The sequence below is a fragment of the Panthera onca genome, chromosome A3, assembly GCF_046562875.1.
Source record: "Panthera onca isolate mPanOnc1 chromosome A3, mPanOnc1 haplotype 2, whole genome shotgun sequence".
Taxonomy (NCBI): Eukaryota; Metazoa; Chordata; class Mammalia; order Carnivora; family Felidae; genus Panthera; species Panthera onca.
This window is the reverse complement of record NC_138341.1, coordinates 104,606,607-104,623,117: the sequence shown is the minus strand read 5'-3', so window position 1 is coordinate 104,623,117 and position 16,511 is coordinate 104,606,607. Positions and strand designations below refer to the sequence as shown.

The following is a 16,511-nucleotide window of genomic DNA, read 5'->3' as shown; positions in this document are numbered from 1 at the left end:
TCATGGTTTATGGTTTCAAGCACCACGTTGGGCTGTGCTGACAGTTCAGAGCCTGGAGCCTGCTTTGGATTCTGTTTCCCTCTCTCTCTTCTGCTCCCCAACTCTGTCTCTCCCTCTCTCTCAAAGATAAATAAACATTACAAAAAAAATTTTTTAAACAAAAAACAAGAAGCACTAGAACCCAAGCTGCATGAGAACGGGGGCCATGCTTTCTTTGGGAAGGAACACAGGAAACACAAGGGGCACCAGGAAACTCTTGGGGATGATGGTTAACTACCTTTAAAAAAGGACTTCAACCACCTCCACTTTGACCTCAGTCTGTGCTTTCTCATTAAGTTCTTCTTTCCAGCTTGTCTCTTACCTCAGGCAACAAAGCATCCCATAATGGCAACCAAAACCATCCCATCAATCCCTGATGCCAGCAAGACTGAAACCAAGACAATGATCAACCCGACCTTTCTGCCCACCTTCATGTACCCACCAACACTGATTCTACATTTCCCTCATATGAACTTAGAACTATTTTCAGCACTTTGAATACAATCTTTGAGACACTGTCATCTCAGTGTTGGCCTCACTGAAATCAATTCCCTTTGTTTCACTAGCACTAGTCTCTGTGTCTTGAGATTTTGTCAGCAGCAAGTGGCCAAATTGGTCTGTGTGGGATCCCCGGACCTCAGGTGCGATTGATCTTTGTGCCCTGGGTACACCTTGATTGTAGATATTGTTTCCTGTTGTATGCATGTATTAAAACTTATCAAAGCATATCCTTTAGACATAGGCAATTTGTGGTATGTCATTTTTATGTCAACAAAGGTAGTAAGTTTTTTTTTCTTAATGAAGTTGATCTTAGTGACTTCTAAAAGCAGCTTCTGGCAGGAATGATACAGGCTTTTGGCAAATCCTGGAGCTTTTCCCAGGAGGCCTGGGAGGACTTTCCCTACCCAGGTCTGAGGAGAAGAAAAAACCTTTCTTCCACAGATATGTAATGAACACTAGGTATGGTCCCAGGCTTTGAAAATAAAAAGGAAATTTTTCAAAAATAAATAAACATTAAAAAATTTTTAAAAAGGGGCATCTGGGTGGCTCAGTTGGTTAAGCTTCTGACTTCGGCTCAGGTCATGATCTCATGTTTCATGTGTTCAAGCCCCACATTGGGCTCTCTGCTGCTAGCACCAAGCCTGCTTTGGATGCTTTGCTCCCCTCTCTCTGCCCCTCCCCTGCTCTCCCTATTTCTCAAAATTAAATAAATATTTAAAAAATTAAAAAAGAAATAAAAGAAAAAGGAAATTTTAAAAATAAAAGATCATACCTTAGGATCAAGAAACAAAATCCACCAATCTGCAAAATATACAAAACAGATCTAAAGTAGAATAGCAAAAAAAAGAAAAAAGAAAAAAGAAAAAAGTGGGCAAAAGTAGAAAGTTAATGCTAAATGAAATTGGGAATCAGAGATGCGTCTTAATATCAGACAAAGTTGAATTTACAGACAAAAGTATTAGATAAAGGGCATTTATTTTCCATTATGACAGTTGAGGAGCTGAGGAACTCAGTGGGTGTGCTCCCCAGGATAAATAATAAATAATAATAATAATGATAATAATTTTTTAAATTAAAAATATATATGATGATTTAAAGTTTCTAGTAATGGTAAGGGAATACAGCAAATAAACAAATATCGGTTTAAGAAAATCTACCAAAGGAGGTGCCTGGGTGGCTCAGTTGGTTAAGTATCCAACTCTTGATTTCAACTCAGGTCTTGATCTCAGGGTCATGAGTTTGAGCCCTATTCTGGGCTCCATGCTGGGCACGGTGCCTACTTAAAAAATTTTAAAAAAAAAGAAAATCTACCATATTTCATTAAGAACAGTGAGTCTGTGGTATTTGGACTGACCATTCCCTCTTTGCCTTCTAGTTCTGTAGGATAAAGCTTCACTCTAGACTAGTGCAGCCAAAACATAGGGTGCCCTCTATGCCCCTTCCTACTTCAGGCCTATCTTACTGGGAGGGGCAGGATTTCAATGCTTCTCACCCTACCCCCAGCTACTTGTTGCTAAGACTCAGTTCTGGGAGAGTTTACCAAAGAGGTGGGTGTCCCTGGTCTGCCAGCTCCCATTGGTGGGAAGGAGGTTCCAGGTTCTACCTGGGCACAGCACCTCTGGGAATGCTGAGGTCCCATACCTTGACTTGCACAGCCATGGTTCTGTGCCAGGAGAGGTGGGCTGAGATGGCCTGAGACATCTGCTTCTCCCTTTTACCTGGGGTTCAGTTCCAAAAATATACGTGCTGCCGTCCCCATCCTTAGCTCCAGATGTGGACTGGGGGACAAAGCAGGCCTTAAAGCAGCTCCTTATGTCTTCACAAAGGAACTGACTTCCTTGCAGCAAAGTATAGAGACATTCAAACCTCAGGGTGCTCTCAAAAACAGTTGGAGGTTGTGCTGAAAGGTAATTGGAAGGAGATTGGTAGATTCACTGGAAATACAAATTCAACCGTGGGAGAGGCAGTTTGCCCAGAGAGAACTAGAATCCCTCCTGGGCTCAGAACAAATATAAAACACTAATATTTTGTAATTATCTTTTCAAAGGAGCCTAATTTGATGGTATTACTTTGTAGAGCCTAGGACATTGTTGTAAACAATGGAGCGATTGGCCACCAAATCAGTGATTCTTAATAGCTGGGTGTGGTCAATTTAAAGAAACAGCCAAAGAGAACATCACTATGCTCTGAGGGTGACTATAGGCTTACCCACCACAGCCCCCACCCACACCCCACCAACAGGGGCATCATTAGAGGCTTCACACAGTGTGAAGAGACTCCACTAAAATTCTCCATCCAGTCACTAAACAAATAAGCAAATAATAATAATAAGCCCTGGAAATGAGGAGGGTGGGAGTAGAGGTGGGGAGAAGAACCCAGAGTGACTACATTTCTAAAATATTACAAGACATGCAAAGAAATAGGAGTGTATGACCCATGAACTGGAAAAAGAGCAAGCAACTGAAAGTACTTTTGGGAGCAACCAGATGTTGAATCTAACAAAGACATAAAAATGGCCACTATAAATATGTTCAAAGAACAAATAGAAACCGTGATTAAACAGGAAAAGAAGGTACAATGACAATGTTGCCTAAAATAGAAAATATCAGTTAAGAAATAGAAATTATTAAAAAAAAAATGAAGAAGAAGAACCAAATGGAAATTCTAGTTGAAAGGTATAAGAACTGAATCCTGGAGAGTAGATGGTATGCCATTCCTGTCTTTGGTAACTATGAAAAGGACTTTTCCAGCATTTCCTTGTTCTCCTCTTAAACAAGCAATTTCAATTATTTTTCCATTACTAGTTCTACTATGTGTTCTCCCATCTAAACAATCATTTAAAAAATATTTGCAAGTAATGCATTAAATTGATTTAGTAGGAAAAAAGATTTGCTTTAATAGCAGTGGGCTTCATGAATCTGACAGAACAATCTTACTGAAAAAAATGTTCTTAAAATAAATGTTTCAAGGAAGGAGCCAAGATGGCGGACCAGCATGGAAGTTCTCTGCTTCTCTCATCCTTGAAATGCAGCTAGATCAGCACCAAACCATTTTTGCAAACCTTGAAAATTGATCTGAGGATTAACACAACAATCTGCATAACTTGAACCACAGAACTTGGCAGGTGTGTAGCACAGGGAGGTAAACTGGGGAGAGAGAAGCCATGGAGAGTAGGGGGCTGTATTTGTGGAGAGAGGACAGAGAAAGGGGGAGAGTACAGTAAAAGCACTTCCCCTGAAAGTAGCTAGAGAGAAAGAGAAAGAGAGGGAATACCCACAAGTGACTGAACAAGTAAGGGAGAAAGGAGACAAGAGAGGGTTTCAATACTATTAGGACTATATAAACAGGGGAGAGCAGTGTCAGAAATTCTGGACCTCAATACCTGGCAGTGCTCTTGTGGGAAGGGTGAACCCCTAGAAGCAGGCAGTGAGGTCCGAGGGTTCCACAGGTCACACAGGGAAAAGCAGTTCTGCTAAGAGGGCTTTTGTTAGAAGCCATACAGCCTCCCCACAGACAAAGGTCTCAGCAGACTCGGGAGAACACAATTGCTGGTATTGGAATAAAGATGCCAGGGTGCAATGAAACCTGGCACCAGGTGTGTGTTGTGGATTACCATAATCCCTAAACCTCTGCTGCTACTTGATCCCATTAATTTTTTCTGGGGCAAGCTGGCACTCAGCCACAATCTCTGGGCCTCTGCAGCAGTGTGATTGCAGGAATGTTCCTGGGGGCAAGTTGGCACCTGGCCATTGCTAGGGGAGGGTCAGGTCAGAGTGGGTCCAAGCCACAAGGCCCTCAGAAGTGAGGGGTTTGGAAACACAGCCCCATCTGAGATAAAATTTGGGAGGTAAATGGTGCCTGGTAGGCTGACGGCTTGGACATGGACAGTGTAGAGTGAAAAGTTGAGGGAAGCCAGAGACAAAGAAGCCAGAGACAAAGACAAAGGTGCTTGATTGCGGGTCAGCGAGAGCACAGAGTTCTTGTGTCAGAAACTAGGAAAGTGGGTGATGGCATTTTCCCTCTCCCAGGCATGTACATACATGTGCACGTGCACCACACCAATCCACCCCAGTAAGCTAAGCAGCGCCACCTAGTGGAGAATGTAGCCATTACACCAAGCTCCTGTCCAATGGCACCAACCAAGCTCTAGAGGATGACCACAAGTGTCTCCATCTGCTTACTGTATGGACTATAAAGTGCTTCATAGTGTGACTTCTAGGGGAAACTTAATTTAATTTCAATCGGATTTCATTCTGTTCAATGGTACACCTTTTTTTTTTTCTTCTTCTTTTCTTATTCTTGGATACAAAGAGAGAAAAAATTTATTTTTATTTTCCATTTTTATATAAAATTAAAAAAATTTACTATATGTATTTTTTGTAAATGTATTTTAAATCTATTGTTCCTTTTTCATTTCATTTTATTCTTTTTTATTGTATACATTTTAAATTTGTAAGCATTTTCTTACTTTTTTTTCTTTTCTTTTTCCCCCATTTTTTCTCTATTCTATCAAGCTTCTTTCAACAACCAAACCAAAACACACCTAGGATCTGGCTTCCTTTATTTGATTTTTTGTGTTGTTTTAATTTTTAATTTTTATTTGTTATTTTATTAATTCTTTTTCTTCCTCCAAAATGACAAAATGAAGAAATTCACTCCAAAAGAAAGAACAGGAAGAAATAACATCCAGGAACTTAATCAACACAGATATATAAGCAAGCTGTCTGAACTAGAATTTAGAATCACGATAATAAGAATACTAGCTGGAATTGAAAAAAAGTATAGAATCCTTTCTACAGAGATAAAAGAAGTAAAATCTAGCCAGGACAAAATTAAAACCACTATGACTGAGATGCAATATTGAATGATACCATAGCGGCAAGGATGGATGAAGCAGAGCAGCGAATCAGATATATAGAAGACAAAATTATGGAGACAAATGAAGAAGAAAAAAGGAGGGAAACCAAGGCAAAAGAGAACAATATAAGACTTAAGAAATCAGTGACTCACTAAAAAGGAATAACATCAGAATCATAGAAGTCCTAGAAGAGAAGAGAGAAAAAGGGGTTTATGTGAGCAAATCATAGCAGAAAACTTTCCTAACCTGGAGAAAGACATAGACATCAAAATCCAGGATACACAAAAAACTCCCATTAGATTAAACAAAAACCGACCATCAGTAAGGCACATCATAGTCAAATTCACAAAATACTCAGGCAAGGAGAGAATCATGAAAGATTAGAGCAGAAATTAATGCTATCGAAACCAAAACAAAAAACAAAAAACAGTAGAATGGATCAATGAAACCAGGAGTTGGTTCTTTGAAAGAATTAACCAAATTGATAAACCTCTAGCCAGATTGATCAAAAAGAGAAAGGAAAGAAACCAAATAAATAAAATTAATAATGAAAGAGGAGAGATCACAACCAACACAGCATAAATACAAAAAATAATAAGAGAATATTATGAGCAATTATATGCCAATAAATTGGGCAATCTGGAAGAAATGGACAAATTAGTAGAAACATATGAACTACTAAAACTGAAATGAGAAGAAATAGAAAATTTGAAAATACCTATTACCAGTAAAGAAATTGAATTAGTAATAAAAAATCTCCCAAAAAACAAGAGTCCAGGGCCAGATAGCTTTCCAGGGAATTCTACCAAACATTTAAAGAAGAGGTAACACCTATTCTTTTGAAGCTGTTACAAAAAGTAGAAATGGAAGGAAAACTTCCAAAGTTATCCTATGAGGCCAGCTTTACCTTGATTCCAAAGACCCCACTAAAAAAGAGAATTATAAACCAATTTCTCTGATGAACATGGATGCAAAAATTCTCAACAAGATACTAGCCAACCGGATCCAACAAGACATTAAAAGAATTATTCACCATGATCAAGTGGGATTTATACCTGGGTTGTTTGATATCTGCAAATCAATGTGATACATCACATCAGTAAAAGAAAGGACAAGAACCACATGATCTTCTCAATAGATACAGAGAAACTATTTGACAAAATACAGCATCCTTTCTTGATATAATCCCTCAAGAAAGTAGGGATAGAAGGATCATACCTCAAGATCATAAAAGCCATATATGAAAGACCCACCGCTTATATCATCCTCAATGGGGAAAAACTGAGTGCTTTCCCTGTAAGATCAGGGGTGTCCACTCTCACCACTGTTATTCAACATAGTATTGGAAGTCCCATCCTTAGCAATCAGACAACACAAACAAATAAAAGGCATCCAAATCGGTAAGGAAGAAGCCAAACTTTCACTCTTTGCAGATGACATGATATTCTATATGGAAAACCCAAAAGATTCCACCAAAAACTGCTAGAACTTATCCATGAATTCAGCAAAGTCGCAGGATTTAAAATCAGTGCACAGAAATTGGTTTCATTTCTACACACCAATAATGAAGCAGCAGAAAGAGAAATCAAGGAATTGATCCCATTTACAATTGCACCAAAAACCATAAAATACCTAAGAATAAACCTAACCAAAGAGGTGAAAAATCTATACACTGAAAACTATAGAAAGCTCATAAAAGAAATTGAAGAGGACACAAAAAATGGAAAAATATTCCATGTTCATGGATCGGAAGAACAAATATTGTTAAAATGTCAATACCACCCAAAGCAATCTACATATTCAATGCAATCCCTCTCAAAATAGCACCAGTATTCTTCACAGAGCTAGAAAAAACAATCCTAAAATTTGTATGGAACCAGAAAAGACCCTGAATAGCAAAAGCAATCTTGAAATAGAAAACCAAAGCTGGAGGCATCACAATCCCGGCCTTCCAAGATGTATTACAAAGCTGTAATCATCAAGATAGTATGGTACTGGCACAAAAACAGACACTCAGGTCAGAGAAGTGAACCTGGACCACATTCTTACACCATAGACAAAAATAAACTCAAAATGGATGAAAGACCTAAATGTAAGACAGAAAGCCATCAAAATCCTAGAGGGGAAAGCAGACAAAAACCTCTTTGACGTGAGTTGCAGCAACTTCGTAATCAGCATGTCGCTGGAGGCAAGGGAAACAAAAGCAAAAATGAACTATTGGGACCTCATCAAGATAAAAAAAAAAAGCTTCTGTATAGCGAAGGAAACAATCAGCAAAACTAAAAAGCAACCAATGGAATGGGAGAAGATATTTGCAAACGACGTATCAGATAAAAGGTTAGTATCCAAAATCTGTAAAGAACTTATCAAAACTCAACTCCCAAAAAACAAATAATCCAGTGAAGAAATGGGCAAAAGACATATATAGACACTTTTCCAAAGAAGATATCCAGATGGCTAACAGATACATGAGAAAGGGCTCAACATCACTCATCATCAGGGAAATAGAAATTAAAACCACAATGAGATACCACCTCATACCAGACAGAATGGCTAACATTAACAATTGAGGCAATGACAGATGGTGGTGAGGATGCAGAGAAAAGGAAACTCCTTTGTATGGTGGGAATGTGAACTGGATCAGCCACTCTGGAAAACAGTATGGATGTTCCTCAAAAAATTAAAAATAGAACTACACTGTGACCCAGTAATTACACTACTAGGTATTTCAAAGGGGCACATGCATCCCAATGTTTATAGCAGTGCTATTGACAATAGCCAAAGTATGGAAAGAACCCAAATGTCCATCAACTGATGAATGGATAAAGGAGATGTGGTGTATATATTACTCAGCAATGGAATATTACTCAGCAATCAAAAAGAATGAAATCTTAATATTGCAACAGTGTGGATGGAACTAGAGTGTATAGTGCTAAGCAAAATTAGTAAGAGCAAGACAAATATATGAATTCACTCATGTGGAATTTAAAATACAAAATAGATGAACAGAAGGGAAGGGAAGCAAAAATAATATAAAAACAGGGAGAGGGACAAAACACGTAAATATAGAGAACAAACTGAGGGTTGCTGGAGGGGTTGTGGGTAAGGATAAGGGCTAAATGGGCAAGGGGCATTAAGGAAGACACTTGCTGGGATGAGCGCTGGCTGTTATATGTAGGGGATGAATCACTGGATTCTACTGCTGAGTCATTATTGCAATATATGCTAACTTGGATGTAAATTTAAATAAATAAATAAATAAATAAATAAATAAATAAATAACAAAGGAAATTAATCTTCGGTGAATGTCTGTATTATCTCAGGCACCTCTCCCTGTGCTTTCTCATTTAATCCTGCTTAAATGAAGAATTTCTCTAGGAATCACTAACTTGGAGGTCAGGAAACTGAAATTTAAAACCAATGAGCAAATAGTGAATGGCCACATGTATGACTCAAAAGCTTATTTCTTCTAAAGTATTTCCTTAAACTCATGAATATTTACACTATCTCTTATACATCTAAAAGTTTCTTTTTTTTTTAACTCCAGTATAATTACCATACAGTGTTATATAGTTTCAGGTGCACAATATAGTGATTCAACAATGCTGTACATAACTCAGTGCTCATCACTGTAAGTATACTAACATCTGAAAATGTATAACTCATCCTTCTAGACCCTGTGGAAAGGTTATCTTTCCTATGACATTCTGAATTCTCTGAGGTCAGTGCTATCTTGGCACTTAGGAAAGGTCCCACCGTTACCTGTTTAATCTAATTTTCTTACGGAGGTTATGAGCTCCTGAAAAGAAGGGATGATATCTTATTTGTCTTATTTAATCACAAGACCTAAGAAATTTAGTCCATAGCAAGAACTCAATAAATGTTTGTTAAATGAACAATCAATATATGTAATCCTCCTTTGGGAGATTCCTTTGAGTTATGAGAACCTTAAAAATAAAACTGTTATTTTACCAGCAAAAAATGGGTTTATTTGGGAATAGCAGAACATTACAATTTGGAACATACAACCTACAGCAAAACCATAGGCAAGTCCTGAGTTGCTGTGGTAGTTGGCTTCTTGTAGGAGATGCAATGTACATTTTTCCCTGTTGGGGCCTATCATTGATGATTCTTTCCTATTGAGGATTCTGTTGGGGTCTGTAAATTGACAATTTTTTCCTGTGATTTATCTTCAGTGGTATGGCATGAGAGCTCCCCCTTCTGGCTTCCAGACTTCATTTTAAATGAGGTTTCCCTTTACTAATTTTCACAATTAGTAGGCCATGATTTCAAAATGAAAATTGACTAAGGTAAATATGTAAGTGGACATTTAATTAATTATATGATGATGATGCTTCTTCCCTATCTGACATCAGCTGCTCTGGAGAAATAGCTGCTTTACCCAAGAGCTTGAAGCCCTGACAGTGTTTGACAGGGCAGGACTGTAGGCAGCCTTATGTGAGACTTGGGATGGCAGAACACAAACTCTGTGGTGGAAACCAACAAAATCAACTAATAGAAACCAAAAAAAAAAAAAAAAAAAAGAATGTTTGGAAATATATTTGTTAGCTTTTGGAATCAAAAAAAAGTTCTAGAGAACCAATTATCTAAAATGAACAGTAATCAAAGGGAGCGAGGTGGCTGGGAACACAGCCAAGGCAGCATCATGGGGTTCCTCTTAGGACATCAGTGTTGACCACTAGACACCTCTCATTGAACTTCCAGCTCTCAGTCCCACAGCTGCCATGACAAATGGTCTGGGTCTTTCAAATGCCTGCATGGGAGCATTCCTCTGTCCCAAATTAGATAACATCATCATATCCTAGATGCTTGAGAGTGAGGAAGGAGAATGATTGCCCTCTTTATCTCCCATGGTGGGAATTAAGCTCTGTATTATACTTATTTTGGGATATTCACGAAGTTGGAAAAGTATTTGCTTGCTAATAACTTCAAAAATTAATAGTCATAATAGTAGATTGATGGCATTGATGACTTAAGGCCCTTAATTCTGGTGCTGAATTCTGGAGGGAATATTTCTGTCTGTCTCTTACACTTTCTTTCTATTCCTGTGGTGTGATTTGTCCCTTCATTATTTCTGTTCTAGGAAGTGGCAATAACCTACTATTGGCTTGCTCTCTATTCCCCCAAATCATGATTCTGTGCATCCAACTTACCCTCTCACAGCTTCCAGAGTAAACTTCTTGAAGTATAAGCAATACCCATGTAATTTCTTCCTCCAAAAACCACTTCAACATTACCCTATGCTATGGAATGAAGTAAAAATTTCTCAGGGTGCAATTGGAATATGTCTGTGATCTGGTACCAATTAATCTTGCCAATGTTTCAACACTCTCTAGTTTGCATAGATACTTTAGATACTGGTTATAAATGACACTCAAGATTACTGAAGCACACTCTTAGCTACAGGTATTCATTCCAAACATTCACTGTGTGCCTAAATACTGTAGAGGTAACCATGAATAAAGACTGGTTCTCTGTACCTGAGATGTGCTATTTGAGCTATTAAAAACTTAAATGGACATCAACTAAATATAACAGCCAAGCAATTAGATCTGAATTTCTTGTAAACAAGTTTACCAGTTTGTACCAAACATCAACCCTATTCTAATTATTTCTTAAATATCCTACCTGGGCAATCTCTACCCATTTTTCCAAGGCTCAGGCCCAACACAATCCAATCAATAAAAGATTTATGATCGTCTCCCTTTGGAGTAAGTCTATGTTCTTGCCATGTTCTTAGAGCTTCTCTCAACACACAACTCTACTGCAGGGCACATCATGTCTGCAATTTATCATACAAGCCTAGCCTTTTTCTCTCACTAGATTTCAAGCTTCTTGAGAACAGGAACCCCATCTTGTTCATGATTGTGTTATTCAAAATGTGTAGCCTGAGACTTTTCACATGGTAAATAGTCAACAATTACCTGTGAAATTGAAAGCCTTCGGTTTTAAGTAGAAGACAGACAATTGAAATGCTCTAGTACAACACAGTCACTAGTACTTGAGCATATGTCATATTGACAATATGTTATTATTTTGGCCTATATTACAGGGTTATTGCAGGATGTCACAAATTGTGGAAAGTCACAATTTGCTAAAATTTAATTTAGCTTTGCTTAAATGTAGGGTATTTTTCAAGACCTTTAAAAATTCAGTGGAAATGTCAACATAAGTAGACTGAGGCCCACTAACAGTAAAAGATCAATTTTCCTTTGCCCAGTGAAAAGCAGAATTAAAAATTAAGTTCACTAAAAAGTTATAATGGCCAATCATAGAAATTTATTATGCATATAACATGTACCATTTCCTTTTCTAAGTCCTTTACCTAGGTCAGGTCATTGATTCTCATGGCATCATCACTCTGAGATTGAAGGTATTATAATATTTTTACAGAGGGGGAAATAAAAACTCAGAGGAGTTAAGTGCTTTGCCTAAGGCCAGTTTAGCTAGCAATTGGCTGAGCTGGGATTATGTGCCAGAACTGTCCAGTTTTATCTTATATACTACACTTCCTCCCAGTATGTTGGTAGGGGGAAAAGTCTAACTCAATTTAATTGAATGACAACAAATTTAGCACTGACTTAGATAAGATTTTTTTTTTCTTTTTTCCTTCCTTTTTTTCCATTTAGGGAAAATCATAACAAAACTCTTAATACTTTTGGGTGGCACTGGTAGTTATCCCTATTTGAACAGGGCAGGGTTTGATATTAACATAAATGAGCAGTAAGAAAAGGAAAGCAAATCTTAGGCATCTTTGAGAGAAGAGTTGATGGTGGATGGTTGCTCATGCAATTAGCTGCCATCATGTTATCCTTCAAAGAGGCCATGTGGCTCCTGGCTAGAAAGTAAACTCTGGAGTTGGAGTCACAATTTGAGGTCAAATTTTGACTCTACCACTTATCATGGATTCCCTTGGGCCATTTACTTAGCTTTTAATAAATTTTTATTTTCATTTATATAAAAGGAATAATGTGGTCCATATGCTCTGGTGTGATTTAAGGATTATAAATGGCAAATATAAACTACCAGTACATGGTAGTAATCATGATTCACAAGATGTACTCTTCATGGAGACCATATTCAAAGCAATTGGCTTTTTACCAGGGGCATAATATGTTACCACTTTCCTTGATTATATTGATTTTTTCCCCTCCTTAATATAAACTCACAAGAAGACCTTGCTGCTCTGGAGTAACTGTGATGTAATACTGAGAGGAACTTTATTATATCCTGTCCCTGCTGCTTTCCTCCATCCCAGGACCCAAAGTCTCTTCTCGGTGTGGTATGTGATTGAGCCTGTTTGGCTCAACAGTTATGCCTTACCTCTTCTACAATGTATGGTTTCTAAATGGCCATGATGTCATATGCTTTACATTAAGTTTGCTTCTGGCTTTTTTTGCATAACTTAAAAAATATAAATGTTAAAAAGAAACACTAATTTACTGAAATAAAACTTTCTGAATGAAATTTTGTATGGGGACCATTGTTCTTCTTGGAGAGGAAGCCAATTTAAACTATCAAGTGTGGGATGTGAGTAGTTAAAATGTCAGACATGGCAGAGGTGTCAGCTAGAAAGCCATAGACAACATTATTATGTTTTGGAAGGACTGGACTTTAGGTCTTTGGAGGTCCAGAAACACACTAATTACCAAGAGGTAATTAGTCTCTGACTCAAAACCAGCGATCATTTGAAAGCGGAGGATGATTTAGATTGGCTGGCAATACAGTAATAGTAATAAGCTACAGCTTTAGCTGTGTGGTTAGAGTTGTATTTTCCTTAACATCAAGCTATGATAATCTCTACATGTTTCAAGGGTACTTATATTTTGAGAGCTAGTTTCTAGCACCCCATATGCTCAATAAAAAAGTCTTATCTTGGGATCCTCAGAACTGGAGTCATTGATGTCTTGTACCTGAAAGAAAGATTCAAGAAAGGAACTGAAAGCATGTCATACTTCACCTCATTGATGGAAGTGAGAAAGCTGATACACCTGGTAAGAGAACTCTGGGGAGAGGTTGGAATTGAGGGAGTACTGGAGGGAGTGAAACCTCCAAGTCATAGCCACTCCAATGCCCCTGCCCTAATTCCACCAGCACCCATTCTATGGTGTCCCAGCCCACAGCACCAGGTTCTTCTAGCCAGTTTCCCTAAACCTCAGCCTTATGTATTTGTGTCTTGTGCCTCACTCCTTCAGTCCCAGACTACCAAGTGACCTGTTGTAGGATTAGGATCTGGTTATGTCAGGCCTGATCCCTAGAACCAAAGGCCCTTGCTAGTTCACAGACCATTATGTATAATGCTTTTTGCTGAATAGCAAATAGCACATCTCACAATGTGATGTCCCACTCACCTGCATGAAGTCCTCCAAATGGAAATGGTGGCTTGAAACATACTTGAACTTGGTGATCCCTGTAATTTGGATTTCCATTTCTCCTCTGTCTCTCTTGCAACTGTATTACCAAGATGCCAGCATTCCTTAAATATCTGTTGGAACTAAGATTTTTTAAAAAATGTTTATTTATTTTTGAGAGACAGACAGAGTGCGAGTGGGGGAGGGGCAGAGAAAGAGGGAGACACAGAATCCGAAATAGGCTCCGGGCTCTGAGCTGTTAGCACAGAGCCTGATGCCGTGCCTGAACTCACGAACTGTGAGATCATGACCTGAGCTGAAATCAGACGCTTAACCAACTGAGCCACCCAGGTGCCCTATAAACTAGGATTTTTACTCTCATAATGAAAGTTATAAAAATATATACAAACAGGTTTAAAATATAAATATGACTTGTAACATGCAGACATAGACAATTATATCTTAAGTGGAATTTCATTAGCCCCAGGGTAAGAGCTGTCACACTCTACTCTTCCCTCCTTGAGGCAATAAGCCTCATTTATTTCAATGTCTTCTCTACATTTGCTTTTTTTAATTAAAGTCCAGAACTTCTGATTTTAACATGATCATATGCATTTCTCTCCTCCACTTCCTGAAACTTCACTAAGATAAAGTATAGAAAATTTTTTTAAAAACCCTAAACCCGTAAGAATAGAGACCAGGAGAGGAGATATTCTCAGGTGAGTAATCTCACCTGCTATTTGGAGGAGAGAGGGTCAGTGAAGAGACAGCTGACTCAGGTAGGCGGGAGGGCAGAATAGCAAGAAGGAAGCTGATCCACTCTGTGCAATACTGAAGGTTCTGGATTTGGAGGCACCAATACATCAGAAGGAGACATGAAAGGCCCAGGTTAAAAAACAGTGGGCCATAGGGGCGCCTGGGTGGCTCAGTCGGTTAAGCGGCCGACTTTGGCTCAGGTCATGATCTCACGGTCCGTGAGTTCGAGCCCCGCGTCGGGCTCTGTGCTGACAGCTCAGAGCCTGGATCCTGTTTCAGATTCTGTGTCTCCCTCTCTCTGACCCTCCCCTGTTCATGCTCTGTCTCTCTCTGTCTCAAAAATAAATAAAACGTTAAAAAAAAAATTTAAAAAAAGAACAAAAACGGTGGGCCATAATTCAAGACCTGCAATGGGGCATTTCAAAAGCCCCACCCACACACTACTTCTTAATGCCTCTCTTCAATAAAAGTTAATGATATTTGAAGAAACACTCTAAGATGAAAGGGAAAAGCGGGGTGGGGGGGAGCTGAAAAGATATATAGGGAAAAAAAGGGGGACCCAGAGTGGAGAGATAAAGCGAGGGAAACAGAAAAAAAACTTAAAATGAAAAGTATCACACCCTTAGATGAAGATGAAAATGTACATTCATGGTAGAATAAATACTATGAAAAAGAAACAGGCAAGGCAAAGAAAGGAGACCTTGGGAATTTAAAAAATTATGACTGCCAAATTATAAAAACATACTGGAAGGTTAGAAAATCTCCCAGGAACATGACCAAAAAGAAAAACAGAAATAGAAAATAGCAATGTAGGAAAGTTAGTTAATTCTAAGCTGTTTTAGTTGGGTTTTGGAAGGAACATGTTTCAAATTAATATAGTTGTATGGATGGTAGGATCTCATGTATTCAGAAAAACAAAACAATAACATTGATTCTCTAGTATGGTCAGGGCTCCAAGCTACTAACCTGAAAACTCATCTTTGACATCCAGAGCCATGGGTCCTCACAACCTTCACCTTGGCCTAGATCTGCTAAAGCCTGAAGACTTTCATAACCCTGGTCTTTTTTTTTTTTCTATTGATTATTTTATTCAGAAAAAACCAATAGGAGGAGACAGAAACAAAAATTCTGGTCATTTGCAGTATCTATCAGCCTTCAATTTGGCTCTCCTGTCCAGAAGTGTTTCATGCAAAAATCCATCCTTCCGGGCCTTTTTGAGAATTTTACTGTCTTCTTTACTTATTTTAAGTTTGTGGTCTTGGAAGCTCTGAAATTTCTTTACATAATTGATTTCACACTGTTTAACATTTCCTTTGTCTTCTTCTGGCATATCATCTTTTTTATTAGTTTCTCTTTCAGCACAGGATCTAATATTTATCATTTCTTCTTCTCCTGCTGTTTTACTTTTCGCTTCTATATTACCTGCTTCGTTGCATCTAATAAAACAACTATTTGAGGCCAATAGGGCCATTTTCCCATCTTGAAAGACTGGTTCCCATTGTTCTCTTGGTCCAATTGCATCCGAATGCCCCACAACAAGTCCATCTGAATTAATACCAAGGTATTTTCCATAGCCAGATTTCAGGGCAATTCTGGAATCAGACAATTTGACAGCTGTAAACTGCTCTGGAGGACTAGGGCCCTCATCAACTTCTTTATGTGGAGCTCCCAGTGTAAAAAGTCCATTGTCAGGTGCGTGTATATAGGTTCCTTTATCCATTTCAATTGCTATGGTTCCTGAAATTTCACCAAAGTTTGTTACTGTCCACCAGATTCCAACAATATCAAGCTGAGTTTCTTCATCTTCTTCTCTTTTTCTCTTCTCTTTGCTCTTTTTCTTCTTACTCTTAGCCTTGGTTCCCTTGAGCACGAGTTTGGTGGACTTCACATAGGAGTATTCGGCCATGGTTCTGGGGACACTGTATAAAGAGGTGAGAGCGGGCTCAGGGCAAAATACCTTCACTGGAGTAGGCACGCGCACCAAC

The 16,511-nt window shown here is 38.4% G+C and overlaps 1 protein-coding gene and 1 pseudogene across 1 annotated transcript in view; one reads left to right on the top strand and one right to left on the bottom strand.

Moving 5' to 3' along the window:
- The window catches only part of ANKEF1 (ankyrin repeat and EF-hand domain containing 1), a 465,781-nt gene that overhangs the window by 318,645 nt on the left and 130,625 nt on the right, over window positions 1-16,511 (top strand). The gene's annotated exons all lie outside the window — the stretch shown is intronic.
- LOC132687930 (protein FRG1 pseudogene) lies at window positions 15,605-16,499 on the bottom strand (annotated as a pseudogene).